Genomic DNA, 19,384 nt, shown 5'->3' on the forward strand with positions numbered 1-19,384 from the left:
AAAAATTAAAAAATTTTTTATTTCTTAATATGAAATGACTTCATACATATAATGTACTCCTCAGTGCAAAAGAAACCATCAGAGTGTTTCTGTGTGCAACGATGTGGCATGAGAGCTATGATGAAATGATGAAGATGATCATCTCTATGTTCAGGTAAACAGACTACACTTACTCAATTTGTAAAAATTTCTAATTTATTTGTAATTCCAATACTATTTATTTTACTACCAGACTTGATAAATACAGTCCCAAACACAAAAACAGCGATCTCCAGTTTGAATTCCATATTTATTTTGATGATGCTTTCAAGGATGTTGATAATGGAAGGCATGCAAATGAATATGCTGAAAGTATTGTGGATGTCATCAAAGAAGTCTACACGTAAGTATCCTTCTTATATAACTATATCTGTTTTTTATGTGCAAAACTAATCTTCTAATACTTCAAATACATTAGCATTTTCAGTGAAGAAGACCGATCCATATTCAAGCAGAAGGCAGCACTACCACCCCAGAAGATCATAAACACCCCTTATGGGGGGCGGCTGGAATACACCCTCCCTAAAGGCAATCTGATGATGATTCATTTCAAAGACAAGACACTTATTCGTCACAAAAAAAGATGGTTCTCAGGTAAGATTCATTAAAGATCCAGTTAAAATGCAGCTACAGTGTTTTTGTATCCACTATTTTACCAATAATCTGTGTTTGCAGATAATGTACTTGTATTACATTCTTGGCTGGAGACTTAACAGAAAGTACTTCAAAGAGTTTGAGGAAGGTAAAGAACTGGAATCCATTGAGGAGAGACAGAAGGTTAGAGGATTAACATTGGACTTCATTACTAGTTCTTCTAGAAAGTAATACAATATGCTAGGCTTTTGATGTTTTACTATGTTTTTAATGCTCCTTAGAAAGAAAGGGAGAACATGTATATCTTGGCCCTGGATGGGGACACCGATTTCCAGCCATCTGCAGTCATGCTGTTAATCGACAGACTTAAACTCTACCCAGATGTTGGGGCTGCCTGTGGCAGGATTCATCCAACAGGCACAGGTTGGGATAGATATTAAGCATTGTTTAGTAATTTTATTGTTTTTGATTATTTGGTCATTCCATTGTTTGATCATTTCCATTGTTCAGTAAAGCTAAGTTCAAACTGACAGGATGAGATAACGATTTTTCCTACATTTATTTTAAAAGCCTCGTCACATACATGGGTTTGCCTACATTGATACCAAAGCAACCCATGCAGATTATTTGTGACAAATAGTCAATTATTCTTTGTTAGATTAATCAATAATCAAAATAATTGCTTGTTGCAGTGATAGTTCTAGAATGGTTTAGTATGATGCAGAGAAGGTGTGAAGAATAATTCACCAAATAAAACAAAAAATAAATAAAAAAAGAAAATAAATTAAAATAATGACCAAATATTTCTGATCTGTAGCTCTGTCTTTTGTATAGGGATAAATGCAAGCAAATTTCAGTTACCATATATTCGCTGCTATGGGGACAAAAGAAACAAGCAGAAGCAATTTCATGTTTTGTTGTTGACAAACTGGTATTTTTCAGCAAATACATTTGTCATTTCGTAGAAACTAGTCAATTTAGGTAAAATGGCAAGAAAGACATTTTCTTTGAAAACCATGAAAAAAAATCTATAGAAGGTAAATAAAATACAAGTGACTATAGATTATAAAGGTAATAAATTGGCTAATGAGATAATTTCTTCACTATGCTTGAAGGGCCATGGTGTGGTATCAGAAGTTTGAATATGCAGTAGGCCACTGGCTACAAAAGACTGCAGAGCACGTGTTCGGCTGTGTACTGTGCAGTCCTGGATGTTTCAGTCTTTTTAGAGGAGCCGCACTCATGGACGACAATGTCATGAAGAGATACACAACCAAAGCCAATGAAGCAAGCCAATACGTCCAGTGTGATCAAGGTCTGCTTGAATCTAACAACTGACAAATAATACCAATTAAACCTAGACTAACATAATTCCCCATCTGTTTGGTGTAATGTCAGGTGAGGACCGCTGGTTGTGCACTCTGCTGCTGCAGCAGGGCTGGAGGGTGGAGTATAACGCAGCATCTGATGCATACACCAAAGCTCCACAGGAATTTAAAGAGTTCTACAACCAGCGCAGACGCTGGGGACCCTCTACCTTGGCCAACACCATTGACCTCTTGGGTTCAGGAGAACTGACCTCTCAGAGGAACAGCTCTATCTCAAAACCTTACATCTTGTACCAGATTATCAACACTGCCGCTTCCATCCTGGGCCCTGCCACTGTCTGTCTCATGATATCAGGTAAAGTTTTGCATTAAAAATAATTATAGATAAACCGACCATAAATTGGAACTGGCTGTTTTTATTTTATTTTTATTTTTTTGTATTATTATTTTTGCTCCAAACACATGATCATCAAACAAACATTTTTATTTATTTATTTTTTGGCTGATCTCTTTTCCAGAAACGCACACAAACTGTATTGCAATAATTTCCCAAAATATAACTTGTGTGGAAATATTATGAAGTCTGTAAATGGCCAAAAACAGAGGCCAGAGATGCTGTAGATGGATGCAAAGAGAAAAAAATACTGTCGCTTGCAGAGCAAGATGTTCACGATGCACAACATATTGGAAGAAAAATATAAATAATTAACTGGGGGTAGGGAGTTTATATGAATATATCACTCAAGGGAACTGATCGTCTTCAGAAAAGTTTAGATTGCCATTTTCTTTTCCTTTTACTTCCATATAAAGTAGTGTTTATAAGAGCATTACTGCTTTGTTTACAACAGTAACCAAGGAAAGGCTATGGAGCAAATGAACAACATGCTTAAACAAAGATAGAAATCTGCCAAAAAAATAAAAACTAAATTTTGTTTGCATCACTTAAAAAATGTTTAAGAAACAAGGTTCACTGAATTTATTTTCCTGTATTTTCAGTATGCCAACAAGATTTCAAGAACTTTTCAGTTACATTTTTCCAAAATCTATTTTAAAGTGCTTTGTTTCTCTTGCAGGAAGCTTTGTGTTCATCTTTAATATGAATGCAAATCTAGCCCTTATTTTGGGCATAGTTCCTCCTACTGTGTTCCTCATCCTGTGCTTCAAACTGAAATCTGACACACAGATTACAATTGCAGCAATCATGAGTGTACTCTATGCATTTCTCATGGTGGGAACAATTCTCTCAATCATAGGTAATGGTTGTTTTTTGTTGTGGTTGTTTTTTTATGTTTAAAAAACAATTGTGATTTTATTTAAACTGCTTTTTGTCTCTTGTCTTCCCAATGTCAGTATATTTCCTACTGACAAAATTATTTGTTTTGGAAAGAAATAAGAACTTCTCTACAGTTAACAAAAATGAAAACTGATACTAAAAATTAATTATATATATAAAACATTTTGTTACCTGAAATAACCTCACTTTAACTAAAATAAAGTGAAGCATTAAAAAGTTCAGCTAGTTTTAGCTAGTTGCCAAAGCAAAACTTCTAATTTTAGCACAATGTTTTAAATCAACACTGATAATCAAAATGAATTATTATTAAAGCAATAAGGCAACATATGTATTAATGGCTGCTGAAAACTAAGCTTAAAATGATATTTTAAAATATATTAAAGTATAAGACAGTTATTTTAAATTGTAATAATATTTCAAAATAACCCTTTAGTCCATCAATATTTTTAGACTGTTAAAAGATGGCAGTATTATCTAAACTTGGACATTGATTAAAAGCCACAAAAACTCTAATTTTGCTTCTAAATACCCAAGAGAGAAAACATGCCAGTTAGCTGAAGGACTTGACAAGTAACAAATGGGTGAAATATCTATCTATAAACCTTTTTCTCCTCATGTCAACTCTCATAGGTGATCTATTGAGACAACAGACATTTGTGACTCCCAGTGGTATGTTCCTCATTGGCATAGTGGCTTTGTACCTCATCACGGCAGCTTTACACCCCCAGGAGTTCCCACTGGTCATCTATGGACTGGTATATTTCCTCTGCATTCCCAGTGGGTATCTACTCTTAATTATTTACTCCATAGTCAACATGAACAATGTCACATGGGGCACCCGTGAATCCGGCAGCAAGGCTAAAGCTACAGCAGTCAATACCATCAAGAAGAGGTTCATGAATTCCATATGCTGGAAATGTCCATGCTTGGAATCTGAAGATCAGATTGAGGAGATACTGCCAACAGAAACCATAACACAGAGGTAAAAACATGTCCACACTTTAGGATAGTTTCACACTGACACTTTTATTATAGCGTTTTATTTTGTAACTATTTTTATATATGGGTTTGTTTTTAATACTACTACTAAAACTTATACTGCATTCCTACTACGCAGGGAACACGAGTTTCAGCTTAGTCCTCATCAAAGTAAGTATGACTTCCATACTTAAAGGGACAATTCACCCAAAAATCACCCTCAAGATCTTTCAAACCTGTAAGAGTTTATTTCTTCTGTTGGACATAAAAGAAGAATAAAGAAGAAATATACATTTTATCGAAGTCATCCAGAAACTGATTGGTTACCCTCAATATTCAAAATATATTCTTTTGTGTTCAGAAGAAGAAAGAAATTCATAGAGCTTTGGAACAATTTAAGGATGAGTAGGCCTAAGTGATCGACGGAATTTTCTTTTTTGGTTGAATTATCCCTTTAATATCCTAACATTCTAGGTAGAATCACTGAATTTGACTACCATTAATACTAATGTGTGTTTAATTCCAAAAGCTTGGATTGAACGACTGCAGATGAAATCTAACGACTTTCTCTTGTTTGAATCTGAACTCCCTTCGGTAAGTCTAACTGGTTTAGGAGTGCTCATGATTCCTTTAAGTACCAGTGGTACTGAGTACCCGATCAACCCTGTTCTTGATGCATACAGCGCTATGATTTCCGCGAAGCAGAAAACACAGACGGAATCTCAAAATCCAGTCATGAAAATGAAACTTACATTTTAATATTGAAAGTCAAGGAATTTCTCAAAGTTTGCATTAATTAATCAAATCTCCATATAGACCAGTACCTGTAAATGTTAAGCCACAAAAGTTGGTTGAAATATGAATCCTACATGTTTTGCGCGTCTCTGTGTGAATGAATGAATGGCAGAGACGTGCGCTTTTATAGAATGAAGCGTTTGCCGCTTGCAGTAATTTCAGCATCTGCCGTCTCAATGAGGACATTAATACATAAACAACATCACCAGAACTGTCACTTCGATTCATTTGAGTAAAACCAGTCTCAATTTAAAGGTATTCATGGTAGCGCATCAAAATAAAAATTCAATTTTACATAAAGCAATTGTGCTAGAAGTATTATTATTATTTATTAGAATGTACAGTATGTGATACTGCTACTGTTGAGAAAAAAAAAAAAACTTATTTTTTTAAAAGAAATAACTAACACAATATCTCTTTCATGTTTTAATTTTAATAGCAAATCCCCTTTATTTACCAAAAAATTTAATGTTTAAATTTCACTTATTAAAATACAAATTAAAATTGGGTGAAAATTGTTTAATGTTTTTCATAATTATATTACTTGTAGAAAAACTTTAAACACGATTCGTCCCCTTGGAATTATAAGGTTCTATCTGACATTTTTGTCAAAATTGAGTTATTCATCTCATTCTGTGTCAACGTATTTACATTATGTGATAGATTTTTTTTTATGTTGTGTACATTATGGGACTTTTTATAAAAAAAAAAAAAAAAAAAAGGTTCTATCTACACAGTTGAATGGAACACAAAAACTTCGAAGCTCAATATCTCAAAACTACTCGGAATGCAGATAGATCCTTATAATTCAAAGGGGACGAATTGTAAATAAGTATAAAGAATGGTATTGGTTTTATTTTTAGTGATAAAAAGTGTTGTTGTTTTTTTTAATTAGCATATTTTTGTGTTTTGCTTTGGTACCGAAATTGGTACTGAGAACCGTGGATTTTTAACTGGTTTCGGTACCGAATACTGAAATGTTGGTACCGTGACAACACTAGGTGGACATTTAATATACTTTGGCAGCAGGCCCAGGTAAAGTTTGTGTGCGGGAAGCCCTGTTGGGGTAACTGTAGAATAAGCAGAATAATTAACTCTTGTCCACTGATATATAATATGATATAATAAAATAAAATATATATAGAATTATTAGAAAATAATGCGCACCTGCCTCGCATCATTACCACCTCGGGTGTTTTTTCTAATAATTCAATGGCCGTGTTGCTGATTAGATATTAGTATTATGTAAATTTACACTGATATGCTTTAATGCCTCTTTTTCTGTTGCAGGATGAAATCTATTTCTGGAGAGAACTGCAGAAGAAATATCTGGAACCTCTTAAAGAGAATAAAGAGCATCAGGAAAAAATTGCTAATGATCTGAGGGATCTTCGAAATAAAGTAAGTCAGTTTGCCAGCATGCAAAAAGTGCTTTTTATGTGGTTTTGTCTCTAATATTTGCTGTGGAGCAGTAATTTTTGGTTTTTTTTCTTTTCTATACAGGCTACATTTGTCTTTTTCTTCTGCAATGCACTTTGGCTGGTGGCAACTTTCTTCCTTCAGGCAATTGGCACCACAGTGTCCATAAAGATCCCAAAAGTCTATCCAAATGGGACTCATGCCATGTCAGAAGACTTTTCTATAGATCCAATCGCACTGATGTTTCTACTGAGCTTTGCATCATTGCTGTTAATTCAGTTTTTTGCAATGCTTTACCACAGGTAATAAAACATGCACAGAAAAATTTAATAATGATTGCTGATAAAGAGACATATTTGTTTTATGTGCAAAAAAATGATCAGACCGATTTTATTTTAGTATTTCAATAAAAAAGTAGAAAATCGAGTGTATTATTCATTACACTATTAATGTATATTATAAATTATAAATGTAAAAGCAGTTTTAATATGGGTATATATCATACTGATTTAATCCTATTTCATATATAGTATATGTAAGTAATGGATTATATTTTTTTGTTTTTGTTTCAGAATCTACACATTAATCCATTTTGTGGCATATGCTGACACAGAAATTAAATCTTATAGAAATCGGTCACATCAGGTGAGCCAACAAATCACACACAAAATTAAGATGTATAAAATGTTATATATACATTTATGAACCAACCATGTCCACCATGTTGCACAGATCCCGGACTCAAACCACCAGCCTGAGATGAATGACCCAGACACACCCTTATATTTTGAGAACCCCTCTGTCATGCCTACAAATGCAGTATAATGTTTTGTATTTAATAATATTAATTTTTATAGTCTGGTGGTTACTAATATAGATCAAATATAATGTTCTGAATATTTATTTAGTGTATAAATCTGAATGTTCTGTTGTAAAGTAAAAAATCATGCCAGCCAATTAACTGATTAAAATATTTTTTTATTGTATTTATTACATGAGATGCCAAGAAATAATAAAATAATCACAATCAATCACATATTGAATATTAGCATTACATATTATTCAAAATACAAGAAATGGCTAATTATTTATTGTTTGTTAGTCATTATATTATTTGCTTTCACTTTATTATTTCCATTCCATATACCATCTTTCTTTTTAAAAATTAACCACACTAAAATAACATGTTAAACTGACAGTCATATAGAAATACTTTAAGTTTAGTTTGTACATATTTACTTTAGAGTGTAAATAGGAAAACATTAAATATATTAAAATGATATATGCTCTTTTGAAAATGTCTCTCACTGTGACTCAGTAAGTTTTCATGTTATTAAACAGTTCAGTTTCTGTGAATACTTGTATACTTGCTTTTCTGTCTGAAAAGACAAACAGAGCTCCATCAATTGGTTAGGTTTTTTTAATGCTACAAATAATTATTTTATTGTTTTATGTTATAAAAAAAAATGATGTTACGGGCGGACGGACACCACCCTTAACATCAAGGAGAGACGCACACAGATCAGCTTGTGTCAAAGGAAGGTTTAAAAGAAAGGTTAACAAATTATAGATATGGTAACACACACACACTCACAAAAACAACAAATACAAAGGCGGAACGTTTGCTACAACTGGGTGGACGGCAATCATTATAACTTTAGATAGCACGGCTGTGCATCGGCTTTGTTCTCAGGCTCTCTGTGTGCGCACTCAGATGTGGTTTCGGAAACTCTTTATAGGGCTCCGCACAGGTGTGGATCATAATTAAGAGAAGGGGAAGAGACACTGCTTTCAAACACATGTATATGAACAAACAGAGCTGGGGGATGTAACACCCCCACCCCGAAATGGTGACCTGTCACCATACTTTTGACCTGAGTAATACTCATTTTACTCATGCATTTTGTGTTCAGCTTAATGTTCGAACTAACCCATATAGAGTTCCGACTAATAAAATGTACCTCAATTCAGGCATGCCTATGCAAAAAGGTAGAATTACACAGGAGTGTAGTATTTTGTCACATCACAGGCAATACACAACGATACGCGACGCAATACCTAGAGACTTACCTTAGATTAGCAAGCCAAACAAAAAGTAACACCCCCACCCCCCCAAAAAAAAATAAAATAAAAAATATATACAATGAGGTAAATCACTTAACTGTTACGGTGTTTTTACTTGTTAAAACTAACTTTCCTGTCTACTTTGCATCACTGGTTAAAAGAAATATCGCTCTGAAAAGATTTAGGAGTGTACACGACATAATTATCGCACATATGCGTTAATCGACTTCAAAGGGTTAAATCAATGTGATGTTATAAAATACATATTTTAAATGAGATAAAAACACTTACTTCGGGATTTTCCAGTTTTGAATAAAAGTCATCGTCTGTTCCGCATCGCCAGTGAAAGGAAATGTCTCTGAGAAATGTATAGGCGCATACAGCACATAAATATCGTTATAAAACGAGCAAAGAAAATGGTGTCTTTGAAAAATATTCCAGACGGGTCAGGTTCGCACACGAGAAAATGTCCCGGATTTGACTAATAACACTCAACAGTGTTAATAAAGGTTACTCTCAGTTTTTACACCGCAAGAGGGTGCTGTTTACACCAGCTAGTGTTAATTGTTTGAAATTCAACACCACAACTTTAACTCTTTAGTTAACTTTTTACCCTCACCTGCTGTTAGCATTCCATTGACTCCCATTCATTTTGGCGTCACTTTGACAGTGAATAACTTTACATCTGAGGCGTTTCAAGACTCCATTTGTCCATTACTTATTTCTAAAGAAACACGAAAATATATAAAGGGCTCCATTACCTTGTATCTTACGTTATGTTCCCGTAGAAGCAGTTTCTGTAAAAATAGGCTAACGATTGCGTCATTACCAGCGACTCTCTGTCGCACAGTAGAGAAATTACCGTATGGACAGGAGGAGAAGCTCGCAGGCAATCTTTTACTAAGATTCTGTGGTTGATTCAGATTTCTCTTGGCACAGCGATTAGAAGACGTACAGGTTGCTCATGTGACATTTACGTCATCAAGCTCAGTTTGAGTCTGCACGCCCGACCCCCAGGAAATAAGTGCTTCTAACTGAGTTCATTTGTCTCCGTTGAATCCAATGGGGTCGCTTTGTCCATTTCTTTTACTGTCTATGATTTCGCTGCGTTCGAAAGTTCAAGTTTGGTGAACTCAGACCTGCGAAAGTGCTAATTTTAGCCATAGCGCAGCATCCTATTTTATATAATACACATTTAAAGGATAATAAAAAAAGAAGCTGCATGGTTCGCAGTGTCAATGGAAACTGGAACAGTTGGTACATTCGAATGAGGACACTTTCTATATATTTTTTATTGTTTAGTGTGTATATATTTATAGAGAGCGAGAGAGACAGAGAGTACAATATAATGAGACACTTTCAACGCCGTCGCAAAAGACACAGTAAAAGCACAGATTAATCCATGTTATGATAACTGAGGGGAAACCGTTATATCTTGCTCCCGGCCTATATTCGCAGCGGCGTCCGAAATAATTTCGCACGTTCAAAGGCTAGTGTGACCGCCCCTTTACTCTGAAAGTCCTTAACACTGGGATTTCAACACTGAAGATTTTACTGTGAAATTATGCCATATAAATAAAATGTGTTAATAAAATGCCATAAAATGTGTCAATATTTGAGGGTGGGGTGGATAATTTTATCAGTTGTTTATTTTTCATGCAAAAATACATATTGCTGTTATAGCTTCAATTAACCATTGCTATGTGAAAACTTGGTGCTCTTATATACTGTATGTCTTTAGAATGATTTGAAAATGTAACTATTTGGATATACTGAATGAAATGGTATATGGCTGGTGTTTGAATATTTCATTTCCAGTGTTGGGTGTAACGCATTACAAAAGTAATACATTACCCCACATAGCAAAAGGACTTGGCCCAAATGTGGCCTCATGTCGGCAATGGCATGTACCCTTTCAGCCAGTGCCAGGCCACGTGTGGCAATGACAGCACGGTGGGGATCCGGCAAACAACATGAGGGCCGATTGTTGGTGGGAGGAGTGTGGCCAAAATCAGGCTAAGATCTGGCAGCATATTATGTGACCCATGATAAACAAGATAAATACAATATTGCAAGATAATGGTTAAATGATCACATACATTTTTTAAGAAGTGTAGTATTGTTAAAATTTAGTCTTTGAAAGGGCAAGTCAAAACAGAATATCAAAATTAAGCAAATCAGTCAAGTGTATTAAACTACTTATTTATGATTTTATTAAATTTTATATTATTATTCTTGGCACAAATAATCTTAGAATCCTTACATGAAAATAAAGAGAAAGAGAGAGAGTATTTAACCATTATCATATAATATTTATTTGGTTTACTATGGGACACACACTGATCTATAATAGAGATTGGGGTCACATAATTTTTATTAGTATGCTGTCATGAACAAGCATTAAATAAAATGATAATGAAAGTATTTTATTTGTATTTAAATCCTGTATCCGTGTGATGCTTGGTGTGAGGAACAGATCCATTCAAACGGCATTCATTGGCGATATGTATCTCCTTCCTCTGTAGCTATAGTTACTATTTAAAAATGCAACATTAAGAAGTTTTACCAGGGGGGCAGGGTTTCATATTTTTTGGAAGCACCCCTGGGCGCTGCCATTGGCTAGCAGACCCCCACCTGCTGTTAGCATTCCATTGACTCCCATTCATTTTGGCGTCACTTTGACAACGAATAACTTCACATCTGAGGCGTTTAAAGACTCCATTTGTCAATTAATTATTTCTAAGGAAACACAAAAATGTATAAAAGGCTCCATTACCTTGTATCTCACTGTCACAGTGTCTGGGTTGTGTTCCCTGGGTTTCCACTAGATGTCCTCCTTTCCCACGATGTCTGTCACTTTATTAATGGTCTGTTCCCTTATTTGGTCACCTTCCTCCTTGTTTGGGTTAATTGATTATTCCCCACCTGTCTCTAGTTCCCTCATTACCTTCTGTGTATTTATAGTCGGTCTGTTTGAGTATGTGTCACGGAGTCCTTGTCTATGTTTCATGCTTTCTGTAGTCTTGCCCTTGCCGTGTGTTATTGTCTGTTTTCATGTTGTTTGGATATTCTGGGTTTGACCCTGCCTGGACTGTTTACCCCTTTGGATTTGCCCTGAAATAAACATCATACCTGCAATTGGTTCTCTCCATGGTTTCCTGTATCACTGATCGTGACACTTACGTTATGGTCACGTAGAAGCAGTTTTTGTAAAAAATAGGCTAACGATTGCGTCATAACCTGCGACTCTGTTGCGCAGTAGAGAAATTACCATATGTGCAGGAGGCACGTGGAAGCATAAAGTCAAGGGAGATAATTATTAAGAATACTTACCAAAATTTGCTCCTGTTCATGCTCGCCTTCTCTGGAAGATTCGGTGGGTGATTCAGATTTCTCTTGGCAAAGCAATTAGAAGACTTACAGATTGCTCACGGGACATCTACGTCATCAAGCTCAGTTTGAGTCTGCGCAGTACTTCACTTGTCTCCGTTAAATCCAATGGGGTCGCTGTGTCCATTGCTCTTACTGTCTATGGGCCCTATTTAAACGATCTGAAATGCAAGTGTCAAAGCGCAAAGCGCAAGTAACTTTGTGGGCGGGTTTCGGCGCTGTTGCTATTTTCCCGGCGGGATAAATGGCTCTTGCGCCCGGCGCAAATCTAAAATGGGTTGGTCTGAAGTAGCTTCATTATTCATAGGTGTGGTTTGGGCGTAACGTGAAATAAACCAATCAGAGCGTCATCCAACATTCCCTTTAAAAGCAGGTGCGCAAGTTCCATTATGGATTGCTATTATTATGGCGTAATTTACCAGGCGCACGCCAGGAGCGGTTCACAGCCGAGGAGACTGATGTTCTTGTAAGAGCAGTGAAAGACAGAGAAGTTGTGCTGTATGGGGATGGGAGAAACCCACCCAAAATAGCGTCATGATTTCCGTCATCTCATGTGTTAATATTTTTTTAGTGTAACAATTTATGATTGCAAAAATAACTGTTGCATCTGTGTAGATTACATGAGCAAAGTGTATGCGCGTTGTGCACGCTATACATTATGGTCAAGCATGCGCCCCTAAAATAGCACAATGAACAACGCGCAACGCACCACTGACTTTAGACTAGGGGCCCTATCTTGCACCCAGCGCAATTGACTTGTACACCGACGCATGTGTCATTCCTATTTTGCACCCGCGCAAAGCGCGCTTTTCCCTCCACAGAAGCACGTCGCTAAACTAGTGAATGAACTTGCGCTCCCTGGGCGGTTCAGCGCAAAAAAGGAGGCGTGTTCCGGCGCAAACAATCCCTGGTGCTATTTTGCTGTTCCATTAAACAATTGCGCCACTGACCAGAAAAAACCTAGTCTAAAGTCAGAGGCGCGTTGCGCGTTGTTCATTATGCTATTTTAAGGGCGCATGCTTGACCATAATGTATAGCGTGCACAACGCGCATACACTTTGCTCATGTAATCTACACAGATGCAACAGTTATTTTTGCAAATCATAAACTGTTACACTAAAAAAAAATATTAACACATGAGATGACGGAAGATGTGAAAAAATAGGCATAAATCTAGCTTACAAATTATTCAGGCTAATTGTAGTAATTAAGGATCAGACCTGTTTGCCCAATAGTGGCAAGACATATAGGCTATGTAAGGACATCTGACAAATATGTTTGTCCGTCAAGAACCAGGAAAAAAATCAATGAAACAATTGTGGCTATTTCCTCCCACGCCTGTTTAACCGACGCAATTTTGGGTGGGTTTCTCCCATCCCCATACAACACAACTTCTCTGTCTTTCACTGCTCTTACAAGAACATCAGTCTCCTCGGCTGTGAACCGCTCCTGGCGTGCGCCTGGTAAATACGCCATAATAATAGCAATCCATAATGGAACTTGCGCACCTGCTTTTAAAGGGAATGTTGGATGACGCTCTGATTGGTTTATTTCACGTTACGCCCAAACCACACCTATGAATAATGAAGCTACTTCAGACCAACCCATTTTAGATTTGCGCCGGGCACAAGAGCCATTTATCCCGCCGGGAAAATAGCAACAGCGCCGAGACCCGCCCACAAAGTTACTTGCGCTTCGCGCTTTGACACTTGCGTTTCAGATCGTTAAAATAGGGCCCTAGGTTTTTTCTGGTCAGTGGCGTAATTGTTTAATGGAACAGCAAAATAGCACCAGGGATTGTTTGCGCCGGAACACGCCTCCTTTTTTGCGCTGAACCGCCCAGGGAGCGCAAGTTCATTCACTAGTTTAGCGACGTGCTTCTGTGGAGGGAAAAGCGCGCTTTGCGCGGGTGCAAAATAGGAATGACACATGCGTTGGTGTACAAAGTCAATTGCGCTGGGTGCAAGATAGGGCCCTATGAGTTTTACAACAACTTTTACGGCAGCGATGTCAAACGCTCATTGGCTCTTGCCGGTTTCATTTACTGTCTATGGTTTCGGTTTCGTCAGAGATTGCGACATGCCGTGTTTCCGGTGATTCGTGTTTTGAATGAGAGGTGCAGTGTCCGAAACCGCTCCCTATCCACTATATAGTGCACTATATGGGGTGTCAGCCATTTTGTAGTGCTGTCCGAATTCTGAGTGAACTACTTCATTCCCTACATTTGTCAACTACTTTTTACCCACAATTCATTCTGATTTTTAGTGTAAAACCGATGTACACTCACTGAAGCACTATTTCCCACAATCCAATGCAGAGTAGCGTCGAGCTGGAAGCGAGAGCTGGAGGGAGCGAGTTTGAATGAGGGATGAAGTTTACATCTTTATTATTTCGGTTTTAAAGTTTTTCCTACATTATTTATATTAAAATATGTTATGTAGGCAATAATATTTGACTAATTTACTGAGGTGGCATCGTTGTTAACTTACAAAAATGATGATAATTTGGTGGATAATTTACATAATAACATTAAAGAGTAACTAAACCCTAAACCAACTATTTTTAGTTAATGATCTATCAGAATGGGGCTTTATTAGTGCTGTTCATTGTTTCGAGTAACTTTTTTTACATTTGAGTATAAAGTGTTTTAATTCTACAATATATTATGTAAAAACGTCTGAGTGCTGCCCTCTTCAGGTTGAACGGTGGCTACTGCAGTTGATTTTTCCTATTGGATGTTGCGGTGGCAAGTGACATAAGTGGTGGCAGGTGACGTAAGCAGTTTCCAGCTCACCATGCCCCTTGGTACAAGCTACCACGCCCTTGGCAGTATAAAACCATCTTGTTCCGTCGAAATCACTGTAGTAGTGAGTCAGGTGTTGGAATTGACAGTGGTCAGGATGGTTGTGACGGCACTGCTGGACTGCATAGTTTTCCAGCAGACTTTAAAATTAGGCGCCAGTGGTTGCATGCACTTGGCCTGGAAGACCGTGAGTTCCCGCCTAGAGCTGGAGTGTGCAAACTGCATTTTACACGGGATTGCTTCTCCAACGCAATGGAGGTGGAGATGGGCTTCTCCACACAGCTCGCGCTGAAAAGCGACGCGATGCGGGAGTTAAGACCGCAGTTTGAGCCAGTTGCTCGAATAGGGCTTGGGCGTCGTGACGTCATTACTTGGCATGGCTGCCACGTTGACTGCCTCCTTTACTGCCACTCGGACTACTGCGCAGTGTTTAGACATACTCCCTCTCATCCGTGTGTCTTAATTTGATTAATTAAAAATCTATTTTAACCATTTTCAACCGTTGCTGTATTGTGGGGTGTAATAGCGCAACACATAATCGCCATGGGGAAAATAAAATGAGAATGGATTAACTTTCCACCGCTTTCCTGCTTGGAGGCGCAACTACGGAGACCATAACATCTGAATATTAATTTATATAGCTTAAGTCAACATTGAAAATAAGGGAAATTTCTCGAGTTACTCATCCAAAATACGGGAAATTTCAACATTAATCTTTTTGTTGCAATCCGTCTGCTGACAGCAAAAATTCGTACTATCAAACTGCTGCATTAACTAACGTTAAGCGATTTGTGCAGCTAAGTCTAACGTGACTTTAGTTACAGATTGGCGTGAAGTCATGCTCTCACAACAACCACGCTATCTTAAAAAGCCCAACATCACGCTAAGGTTGCTTTCAAGTAAGAAAAATGATGCTTTGAAAACATCTGTTTCGCTGGAAGGGCAAGGAGTAGCAACAGGACAACAACACAGAGACTTGACAGGTCTGATGCAAGGGCTAACGGGATATTTTACAGGAAAATACTACAACGGGAAGACAGCAGGGAAAGAGCTCAAATACGTGAGAACACCGGAAAAAATGGGAGGGTTGACAGCTGCTAACTACACTTTTGAAACACATTGTTAAAAGTCCATGTGTGAATGGTTGTTAGCACTAACGGTTATTAAACTAGAGCTAGGTAACATTAGAGCGCAGCTTACCAGATTACTGTATACTGTTTTGCTGCTGTTCCGGTTCTATGATTTGCAGCTCCTGAACCCATCCATTGTGAACTGTACATGAGACTTCAATGACTTGTAGCTTCGGAACTATTCTGAAGTGTAGGCGCTCACAAAACAAACAAGGTAGCCGAAGATATCTGTAATGCAAAAGTGCAGCAAGAAGTCTCCGTCGGTACTCCACTATTTGTTGGGAATTTCATATGGATCCAAACCGTTAATAGTGCCGATTTTGTCCACATACCGGTCCCTGGCATCCCTATAAATCCCACACCCTTTTCACGATTTTGACATTTTTTTTTCTTTCTCCCAACTCTGCTCTTCTTGTTCAACTTGCTGTATGTTTACATCCACGAAGCTGGCAACATGGCCGCCACATCCCAGAATGCAACTCGGTGCCCAAGCCCTATTGATATGAACAGACACCTCGACATCTTCCACTTCAGGTGAAGGTAGGTGAGAAAAGTCCTCTACTTCAAATGATCGCTCTGTTGCAAAGCTACTTGCGTCATTACAGTCACTCCATTTTAGCGTCCCTGACAGCAGCTGTCAATCAATTCGTCACAGCGGGTCTCAGGTTCACGCTGCACTCGCTCAGCCCCGCCCTCGGATCTCCGCTGTGATCTGCCCACTTTTCAGCATTTTTCAAATATTGTCATTGGGTGGAGTCAGGCTCTGACCAGGGGTTTAGTTACAGTTAACAGGTAGTGTATTCTGATGTAAAATTAACCTGAGGACGCTCTACAACCATCTTATCTAAGCTCAAAACGCTTCTTGAGCGGGTGTCAAGTTACTAAAAATAATAAATACATAATTATAAACATGTTTATTTTTGTTCGCAGTACGTTATTTTAATAGCATTTAATGATTATGAACATAAAAGCATTACAAACAAATTATAATTATATACCATCGATGAAACCACAAAGCTGTAGTGGAGGTATGTATAACTGCAATATAAAGTAATTTTGAGTATTATTGCTATTAGTATTATTTTCTAAAATTAGCTACATGTAATATAAAAGTACATATGGCAATGTTTTTGCAACAGCTCCAAGTCTCACGGTCAGTGTAGGCTATACGTCACTGTCCGAATCCGTTCACTGTTCACTCCTTCCTGATATAGTGAACTCAACTGCCATACACTATATAGGGATTAGTGAATGAGTGAATGAGTGAGTGATTTCAGACACATCAAGGGTTTGGCTGCAGACTTGCACTTGCAGACTTGCATTCTCAGACTTACAAGGTGTTTATCAATGTCAAGGAAGGATCCTCGGAAGCCAGTATTTCGAGGATGCTATGTCATTGACATCCGTCGAAGGACTGTTCCAATGTCGAGGATCCTCGGAATTTCAACCAAGGACTGAGTCCTTCGTTCGAAAAATATGCCATACACAGAAAAGGATGCATATGTGTATCCTTCGCGCTCTCAAATCACCCACAATCCTATGCGTGCAGCTTTGCCATCTTGTTCAAAAATTCAAGTCGGAGTGTTAATGTTTTTTTTTTTACGTTATCAAACATTTGTTATAACTAGAGGTGGGCATAGATTAATTTTTTTAGTCTAGATTAATCTCACTGTGATCTTGAAATTAATCTAGATTAATCTAGATTAATTTAGATCAAAATGGCTCATTCGAATTCTGCCGGAGGCATTCAGAATATATGTTACCCAAATAAAATTGACAAACAGTAAGCCTTTGAGAAGGGGTTTATCAAGCTAGCTTAGAAAAGGGGCTCATCTCCTGTTTCCAAAATGCATCACAAAGTGCTTGAAATAGCTGTAAACTAATTCCACATTGCACAAGGTGCAAACAACCTTACGCCTGTTTCGCACCACTGTTTAAGTTTTTTTCCAAGTTTTTAGGTGTCAAGGTACAGAAACCAAATAATTAAATGTAAAATAGCACTGGATAGTCTTCAATGTAAAAATGAATTATACAATCAAACCTACATTTATTCAGACACCTTCAACATTTCTCACATTATTACAGTTTTGCTATATATATCAAAAGTTATATCTGGTGTCTGAATAATTTTTAATTTTACTGTTAAAACTTAGTAATTCAGTCAAGAGCAGTGAGTGGTTTTCATTTTCATTTTTTTGGATTAACATTACAGTAGCCAGCAGCTAAATTAGGCGCGGCCCCTTTAAGAGATGATGAACGCATCCAATATAATTCACATCCCATTTTTTTTCCTCAACTGTTTACTTTCACTTAAGAAATAACTGACAGTTTTTTCGAGCATTATTTCCAATGTGGATATTTTGACATAGTGTATGTATTTGTCGGCACAAGCACAAAAATAATCAAATTCGATGTTCAAGTGTTTTGAGACGCCTTTCTCTGCGTGAGCCCTGAACACCAGAACACCGCGGTACTGAATTGGGCTCTTTCACATCTTTTTGTTTGTTCAAACTGCGATTTGTATTTGTTCGTTCAGGAGCAGGAGGGACTTTCTCAGAACTTTTCAGAAGACAGCTCGGTTCAGTGTCGCTGTCCGTGATATGCGGCTCTCTCTCTCTCTCTCTCTCTCTCCGCACTGAACACCAGTAGCCAGAGGAGCTTGATTTTTTCACAGATTATCGGTCTCATATTCTACTGTCAGGACATAATGACAGGTTTAACAAACATGTAAATAATATATTTTTTACAAAAGTTACCTACTGCAGCTTTAAGTTTTCCAAAGTAATTTAACGATACCACCCACAGCGTTATTCAAACGGACCTTTTCACTGACGTAATGACACAATTACATGCACTTGCTAGCCTGTTCCATTTACGTGTTCTCTGAATGCTAAAGAGGAGTCTCGTCTAGCCTCTGAAGGAAGTGACTTGGAAGGACCAGTCCTACCAAGGAAGTATCCTTGACATTGAGAAACGCCTACACTCTCAGACACTTTACACTTCCGCTAGTGACATCACTTGCAGTCTTTTTATTACTTTTTGTTTGAATTTCCCAACATTTTATAACAGTAGCCAGGTGGCGAAGACAAGAAAAAAGAAACTAAATTACAATGTTACTTGCAATCGTTACTTGCACTCTCTGCTACCTGTGACACTTGCAATCAACACAAATCGTCCTTGTTGCCAATGGAGACAAGACGCTGTGGTGGTGATTTATTTTTCTTGTCTTTACCACCTGGCTACTGTTGTAAAATGTTGAGAGATTCAAACAAAAAGTGATCAATAAATAGAACAATATATATAAAAAATAAAGACTGCAAGTGACGTCGCTAACGTAAGCACAAGTGTCTGAGAGAGCGAGTCTGAGAATGCAAATCTGAGAGTGCAAGTGGAAGTCTGCAGCTAGGCCCTTCAACACTACTATTATATTCTGCCAGAAGGGACTGCAACTGCAATGCATCGTCATTTGGATTACTTTGGTACTGCTCTTTGACATATCTGTAATACATTTTTTGATTAAGTTACATGTCTCTATCTGTTACGTTTCTCT

General features: G+C 37.5%; 1 pseudogene; it reads left to right on the top strand.

Annotated features, from left to right (window-relative positions):
- Positions 1–64: 64 nt before the first annotated feature.
- LOC113072597 (chitin synthase chs-1-like) lies at positions 65–7,614 on the top strand (annotated as a pseudogene).
- Positions 7,615–19,384: the final 11,770 nt, after the last annotated feature.

The sequence above is a fragment of the Carassius auratus genome, unplaced genomic scaffold, assembly GCF_003368295.1.
Source record: "Carassius auratus strain Wakin unplaced genomic scaffold, ASM336829v1 scaf_tig00009592, whole genome shotgun sequence".
NCBI classification, from domain to species: domain Eukaryota; kingdom Metazoa; phylum Chordata; class Actinopteri; order Cypriniformes; family Cyprinidae; genus Carassius; species Carassius auratus.